This window comes from Grampus griseus, assembly GCF_964374135.1.
Source record: "Grampus griseus genome assembly, chromosome: 9".
Taxonomy (NCBI): domain Eukaryota; kingdom Metazoa; phylum Chordata; class Mammalia; order Artiodactyla; family Delphinidae; genus Grampus; species Grampus griseus.
In genome coordinates this window covers 101,628,372-101,636,047 of record NC_139003.1, presented here as the reverse complement: position 1 = coordinate 101,636,047, position 7,676 = coordinate 101,628,372, and the positions used below count along the sequence as shown (strand labels likewise).

The window sequence follows — 7,676 nt, the reverse complement described above, 5'->3', positions numbered from 1 at the left end:
TGAATCTATTTCAGAGTTTTGTATTTTGTTTCATGGTCTATTTGTATACCCCTGCAACTATACCAAGTTTTAAAAATACAATTTATAGTATGTTCAGTATCATGAAAAGTGAATTTCTCCATATTTACTTCTAGAAAAATGTCAGTCATTATTTCTTTGCCATTCCCTTCAACCCCTATAATCTCCTCTGCAGGAAATCTCCTAAGTGAGATGTTAAATTTTTTGTATTCTACCTTCTTTGATTCATCTCCTTGTCTCTCTGTGCTATGCTCTGCATACTTTATCTTGGTAAATCTACCTCCTGGTCCATTGATTTTCTCTTTAAATGTACATATTCTGCTGTTAAACAAGTTCATTTAGAATATCTTATTGATTTTCACATTTTCCATTTCTATGCATTTTGTCTGGTGATTTTCAATTCTTCCAGACATTTTTATCATCTCTTATTACTAATGGTTTTCATTTCCTCTTTTATTTCTAGAAACATATTAAGTATCTATTTTCTATTCTGTACCTCATAATTCCAGAATCTGTGGTCATTAAAAAAGCCTGATTTTGCTGACTTTTACTACCTTCTTTGTAATTCTTTGATTTGAAATGTGAATTCATATTCTGGGTCCTTTTTACGTTTGAGGAATTTCTTCTGTCAGTCACATTGGAACTATTATACATTAAATGACTTATTTTGTTTGTTTTGAGGGTTGTCTGTTTGCTTGTATAAGACCATGCAAGAATCATGATTCAGGCTCCAAACTCACATGAGAGATGACTTGCAGTATGGCTTTGAATGGATTGTGTGTACACACACACACACACACACCACACACACACACACACACACACACACACTCCAAGAAGGACACGTTCCCCTCATGCCTCTCTTTGTGGGATTACTATTACTATTATTATTTGTATTTACAGTTCAACGCTCACCGAGGCCATGGCTCACTCCAAGATGGCAGCTTCACGTGGGATCCCAGATACAAGGTCCACTCATGTCCATTAAAACTAGAGTGACCATAAATCATGGTTTACTTTTGTTGTTCCATATTTCATCATGTTACCATCTGGTTGATGGTGTGTGAGATAACACTGTGACCAGCAGAGTGGTCTTTTTGACACTATTTGAAATCCAAAAAGTGAGCGGTGGTGACCCTTCTTCCTTCTCCGGCCCTTTCCGGACCCAGTGGAGCTAACATTTCTCTCTTAAGAAGAGCACGCAGGGGACTTTCTGGTAAAGCAAACTGAGCTCAGCCTCCAGCAGAGGGGAGACCTGACACCTAACTTGGCACAGCTACCCCCACCAGCCCCATAGTAAATGGCCAGTTATGACCTAACTTGTGCAATCTTCTTCCAGATTAATTTTGCTGATTTTCATTTTAAGTTTTCTTGTGTATGTAAGAAGAAGAAAAAAAAGTCTGTTACCATGTAGCTCCCGTTATTAGAAAAACATTGCAAAGACTTAAATGATAACTTTTATATCAGTGTTATCAGTTGTTTCAAATAAAGAATCAATAAATTCTACTACATTTTTGATTTTTTCCAGGCAATTTATGGAATCAAAAGAAAGCTTTTGGATTTTTTTTCTTAAAAGTGAAATAGTATCACAAATGGTATTGTCAAATCAGATGAAAAGTTCAATATTAAAAAAAAAAAAAATTTTTTTCTGTGGCAAACAAATCCAGATACAGATTTTGGTGATTCACAGCATCATGGATGAAAAAAACAGTGTTCTTATTATATTAAGAAACCTCTGGAGCAGAAATGCACTTGGATTGGTTGTTATAAAAATACAATTCATATTATGTTCAAACCAGCTACACTATTCTACTGATAAAAGATAAAACTGTAGATTTTATGTGGTTATTATAAATATTATATACGTACTCATACACATGTATACACACGTTTATTGTAACTTAAATACCCAACTACCAAATAAATATAACAAAGATCTTAGATAAATAGATAGTATAATATCTATTTCTATAAATGTATGTGTGTATGTCAGCATGGCAGAATACACTTTCTTTGCTGCCTATCAACAAATCAATTAGAAAGATGTGACTTTTGAAGAATTCTTTTTAAAGTCAACCTAAGTGTCTACAATTGTATTAAGTGATACAATTGTAAGTTGAATAAAAGAGCCTTCTAAAGTTTGGTTACATACCATATTATATTTGTTACATATTACCATTTTCTGTTGGAAAAAGATAAACTATGTGGTGACAGAAGCCCCATATATTTTCAGCTTTAGAAAACAGGGTGGGGCTCGTGCCCGGGAGTCCATGTGGGTGCCGGTGCGGCACGGAGCAGCGCCGTGTCGCCATGGCGGAGCTGCAGCAGCTCCGGGTGCAAGCGGCGGTGGACTCTATGGTGAAGAGTCTGGAGAGAGAACATCCGGAAGATGCAAGGCCTCATGTTCCAGTGCAGCGCCGGCTGTTGTGAGGACAGCCAGGCATCCATGCACCAAGTGCACCAGTGCACTGAGCGCTGCCATGCACCTCTGGCTCAAGCCCAGGCCCTGGTGACTAGCGAGTTGGAGAAGTTCCAGGACCGCCTGGCCCGGTGCACTATGCACTGCAACGACAAAGCCAAAGATTCAATTGATGCGGGGAGTAAAGAGTTTCAGGTGAAGCGGCAGCTGGAGAGTTGTGTGACCACGTGTGTGGATGACCACATGAACCTCATCCCAACCATGACCAAGAAGATGAAGGAGTCTCTCTCATCCATTGGGAAATAGATGTCTGCTATTGGCCATCGGGGCTGAAGGCAGAAGTCTATTTAAAAAGAGAAATGGGGATTTGGGTTTTCTAAGGAAAGTTTATGAATGAGGAAATTAAGGATGGCAGCAAGTTTAAGGCCTATATCACTTGCCTCTGGACACTGGTTCCTTTGTGTTTGAAACCTAGAAAGTGAAAAAACCTGGTGCTAAAATTGGGGTCAGAGATGGCACAGGAGAGTTTTTGTGATCCTGAATTTCACGTGGCAAGTGCTTATCCTGGCAACAGGGAGTCTCCCTTGTACCAAACCACAGCCCTCCAAGGTACCAGATTCTCTTAGTCCACAGATACCAACAGGCTGGCAGGTTCATCTGACCTGCTTATGAGCTGGTGGAGTGTGAGGAGAGGTGTTTCTGTTGGTTGCCAACCTCCTGTTTACCAGAAGGATCACTACAACGTTTCCCACAAAGTGGAAGTAAAACAAAATCCATGAGGTCACTAATTTAGAAGGGGAAAGGGGGTTTCTGGGGGTTTGTTTTGCGTGGTTTTGTTTTATATACAAGGGCATGAAGCTACTTTAAGATGTAGAGTCGGGGGAGGTAGTTTCGATAAAAACTCTGAAAGGGTCCTTGTGGATGTTCAGTTCTGGCCGTCAGGACGTGGATGCACATTTCTTAAAATTCTCACACATGACATCTTTCAGCCTGGAGACCCTGCAACAATATAAGAAGCGCTATCACACTGGCAGGGGAAGCAAAGCTTCCCTCTGACTGGCAGCCATGATGAGCCCTGAGGCTGTCTGCAACAGAGTCAGCGAGTGACAAGACAATCTTGCAGTGACACTCACCCTTGAAGGGAAAGGGGATTTTGATTGTGCTATATGCCAGTATTCAAGAATGAACAGTGAAAGAGGAATTGTTAGCTGCTTAATTAAGAGAGTTATGAAGTACTGGCTTTGGAAAAATCTGGTTTTCATAAAACAAAATAGAGTGAAAGCCTAAACCCAGTATTGCTTACTTTGCCCCCTGTGATAACAGAGCTCTGTTAAAACAATCCCTTGGCAACACGAAGGTCAAAGGAGAAAAAGTCAGCAACTCAGGGGCGAGCTGTGACTCCTTTAGAGCAAAACACGGGACAGCCCTCCGTTACCAAATACTACTTTTGGGACATGCGTTGTTCTTGCCCCAGTTCTGGCACCTTATCGTTTTATTAAGGACCTTGTGTTTTTACCAACTTATTACTTGAAATGATAATATAGCCTGTCTGCTTGCTGTTTCAAGACTGTGATATATTTTCCTAGTGGTTTGGTTTTAAAAATACATGACTTAACTTAAAAAAAAAAGAAAAAAGGGAACATTGGAAACAAACTCTGCAAAGAGAAAGACAACAATTAGCTTCAAAAAAATGCAGGGAGGAACTAAACAAAGTAACAATAAAGCAGGTGATATACAAGAATTACTTTGAAATGCCTCAACCATAAGGAAGAATCTTCTGAAGAAATGTCAATCTTTAATTCAACAAATTGCATTCTATAGCCAATTAGAATGAAGTTAAAAGGATCTATGATTTTGCAAAAATTGAGGAAACCTTCAAAAGCAGGACAAATTGATAAGGTATTTGATGAATTTTGTTGTGTAATAACGTTTATGAAGATAGAGTCTCTGAAAAAGACAAATCGAAAACATCCTAAAAGCATTTGGGCTGAAATATTTACACATTTCGATAAGAAAAGCAGTTGAATTGCAAATCTTCTGTTTGGCAGATTTTTTTCCCTGAGCTCACCAGTTGTCTCAGCATCTGTAGAAAGAGCACTGTTTTCTCCTGTGCTCTATGGAGAAGAGTCAATGAAACTGTCAAAATCTTCAGATTTATTTGCCATAAATTGTAACTCTGAAGAGGACTGCTGGTACTTTTCTGAAAACAGGTTAAAAATATTGGAACATATTTTAAACATTACAAGTGTCAGGAAAATATCTATGAGCTAGTGTTAGAGACACATTTAGCTAAGGAGCCAACCATCAGGTGTGTTCACTGAACAAGTTGTGAAAGTTCAGCTGTGCCACCAAAGACAAGTCAAACAATGGTGTAGGTGAAAAGTATAAAACGTGTTAAGTGTATACGTTTGATAGTAAATGTAGATACTCAGTAAGCATCAATCCATGAGACACGCCAACAGGTTTAGATAAGAGTGTGGAGCAGGGGAATGGCAGTAAAACCAAGAGGAGCCATGTCCATGGGACACTGGATGTTTATGAGGCCTTTGGTGTCCTCGAGAGCTTAAGTAGTTCACTCATTGGTGACACCTCTCTGGGCCAGTGTTTTCTATCCAAGAAACAGAGACAAAATCCATACCTGCTCCTCAGGTGAAGCAGAGTCATACGTGGCCAGGCTTAACTCATCCTCCCTTCTTTTCCTTCTGTCTGCCGAGCTGTTTCTCATCCCCAATTCTGATTTTTGTAGCTCCTACCATTGTCTGCAAGAGTGACAACGTGTGAGACAACACACCTGTGCTCCAGCATTCAGGAGTGTGAGCCTTCCACCCTGTTGCTTCTCTCAGGACAAGATCTCATGTGAGCCCCCCTGGGATATACCAGGACTCAGGGGCAAGGGAAAGAAGAAAGAAGGAAAAGGAACCCTGAAAAACTGACTGATTCTTCGAAAAAGGCCAATTTTACCAGGACAAGACTAAGATGTAATTTGGAAATGACAAAGGTAACTTCAAGAAAATTAGTAATTTACTCTATCGAGAAGGTATAGGAGCTCACGAGAAAGCTGTGCTACTGAATGTAAGTTCATGTGCCCGACACACAGTGAGGCCAAACACTACTGAAACGTTGGAGTTTGGAGCAGAGAATTTATTGCAGGGTCACTCAAGGAGAATGGGCGGCTCATAGCCCCCCAAAACCCCAAACTCTCTAAAGGGTTTCAGCAAAACATTTTTAAAGTCCAGGTAAGGGAGGGGTGTGGTTGATCATTACAAAGTTCTTGGTGTTGGAATCCTTTGTTCTTGCAGCTGTCTAGGTAGGTCAAGACACCATGTTTCTGTAAACTTTATTCTCTGTTCCACAACTTTTTTGGCTCTATGTGAATGGAAACGTGTTGTCCCTTAAAAGTCAGAGCCTTGAGAATGGGCTATCCTGTGTATTTCAGGCTATAGGCAACATTCTTAACTGGAAGCAAAAGCAATAGAATACAAGCGTTAAGGTAAAAGAAACAGAGCCCATATGGAATCAGATTTGTTCTTCCCTCTTACAGTTGAACTTAGTTGCAAAATCATATTCTATATTTCTGCACATTGATGTTCTGAGAGTGAATTCAAACCTTATTCTGTGTGCATGTAAATAGATCAAAATTATTAAGACATTTTCATGGTGGCAGGATTTTGGTTAACTTTTATTTAGTATTTGGTACATTTACTGTAGACAATTTATCTGCAATGTACATTTATGAAATTTGGAGTTATCAAACAAAGTAAATGCTACTCTTAAAAATAAAAGTTCACTAAAAACCTTGATCCACTGTGGTATATCAAGCCCATTGGAAATAGCATACATGGTCCTTTTTACAGGAACTTGAGAGATTTCCTGAGTCAAAATCACCAAGTCATGATTTGATCCATCTGGGTGACTCTTTCTGTCTTTGCCTCCTGTGTCCTAGCTTCTGTACGTTTTGTTTGTTGTTTCTGCTTGGTGACCTATTTGATTGAAAGCCCTTTAGAAAAGGTCTGATTGAAAGTCTCAGTAACATACAGGACTTGGATAGCAGATGACAGAGTCAGCAACCAAATATATAAAGATGAGCTAGAATCAACATCAGGCAAGGGAAGAGAGCCCGGGTGTGGCCGAGGTCCAGACTGAATGTGCCTCCTGGATGCTCTGGTGGACACTTAAAAGCTGGTCCAAAGTTTGTTTGGTTTTCTCCTAGGTTATTCCTGAGAAGTGAGTGTTTTGCCTGTGTGTTAGTTGGCACTCCTCTTATAGTTATGCTTCCTAAGCTACAATGGCACCCATCCCCACTTCATTCTGTGTAATCAAGTGGGAAATCACAGCCCAACAATTTGTCAGTGGCTTTTGTGCCTTTTGTGTTTGTATCTTAACATTTGCTGGATCCAGGTGAATAGATGATTTTGGTCCTTTCAAAAGAAATAACAATGTCAACTTCACACTTGTTTTATGATGGAAAATCTTTGCCATCATAGTTTTCACATGAAAAATATATTTGTCACTTCCCAAATGTCAAGTAGAATAGAATGGGGATATAAATGATATATTTCTTTGTAGCCATCAACCCTCTAAGGTTATGATATGATGTGACATACCTATTTGTCATGATAAAGTAAACACTTTTACTGATGTCCTGAATTTTTGATGTTTTCAAATACTGAATATAGTCTGAGTTTTTCCTGGGTTCTACAAATTTTGCAGCATGTATCATTTCAGGACTCATGTACAGTTAATTAAATAGCTATTAGTAATATACCTGCATTAAATATTTCATTAGAGAAGCAAGATTTATCAAATCTTTATACTTTAAATAAAAATAATCTTTCAAAACCAACGAAAAGAAAGAGATGTAATCAAATTGAGAGAACCCAAAATGGTAGCTGTAACTTCTTTTTAAAAAGATAGCTAGTAAAAAACTTTTGTTTCTGTATAATAAATCAACTGCATATAAAACATGGTTCCATTTCTTTAAATAAACAAAAGCATTAATTAGTTGAACATTAAATTTTCATAAAATTAAAACAGGAAATATTCAAATATTATGACTGTATCAGTGGATTGTCATGAAATGAATATTTGAAAGAAATTCAATGCATGACAACCTTTGTTTATTTTTCCTATGTTTTCTATCCACATTTTACTCTACTCTTTAAAAAATAAAGACATTATCATTAGTCACCACTGGACCACTTCCTACTTTTCAATTGTTGCTCAAGATAAGAACTTTATT

At 38.4% G+C, this 7,676-nt stretch overlaps 1 pseudogene across 1 annotated transcript; it reads left to right on the top strand.

Annotated features, from left to right (window-relative positions):
- The first annotated feature begins 2,328 nt into the window (after positions 1 to 2,328).
- LOC309827395 (protein FAM136A-like) lies at positions 2,329 to 2,743 on the top strand (annotated as a pseudogene). The gene has a single exon. The product of its transcript is annotated as a protein FAM136A-like (transcript).
- The last annotated feature ends 4,933 nt before the right edge of the window (positions 2,744 to 7,676 follow it).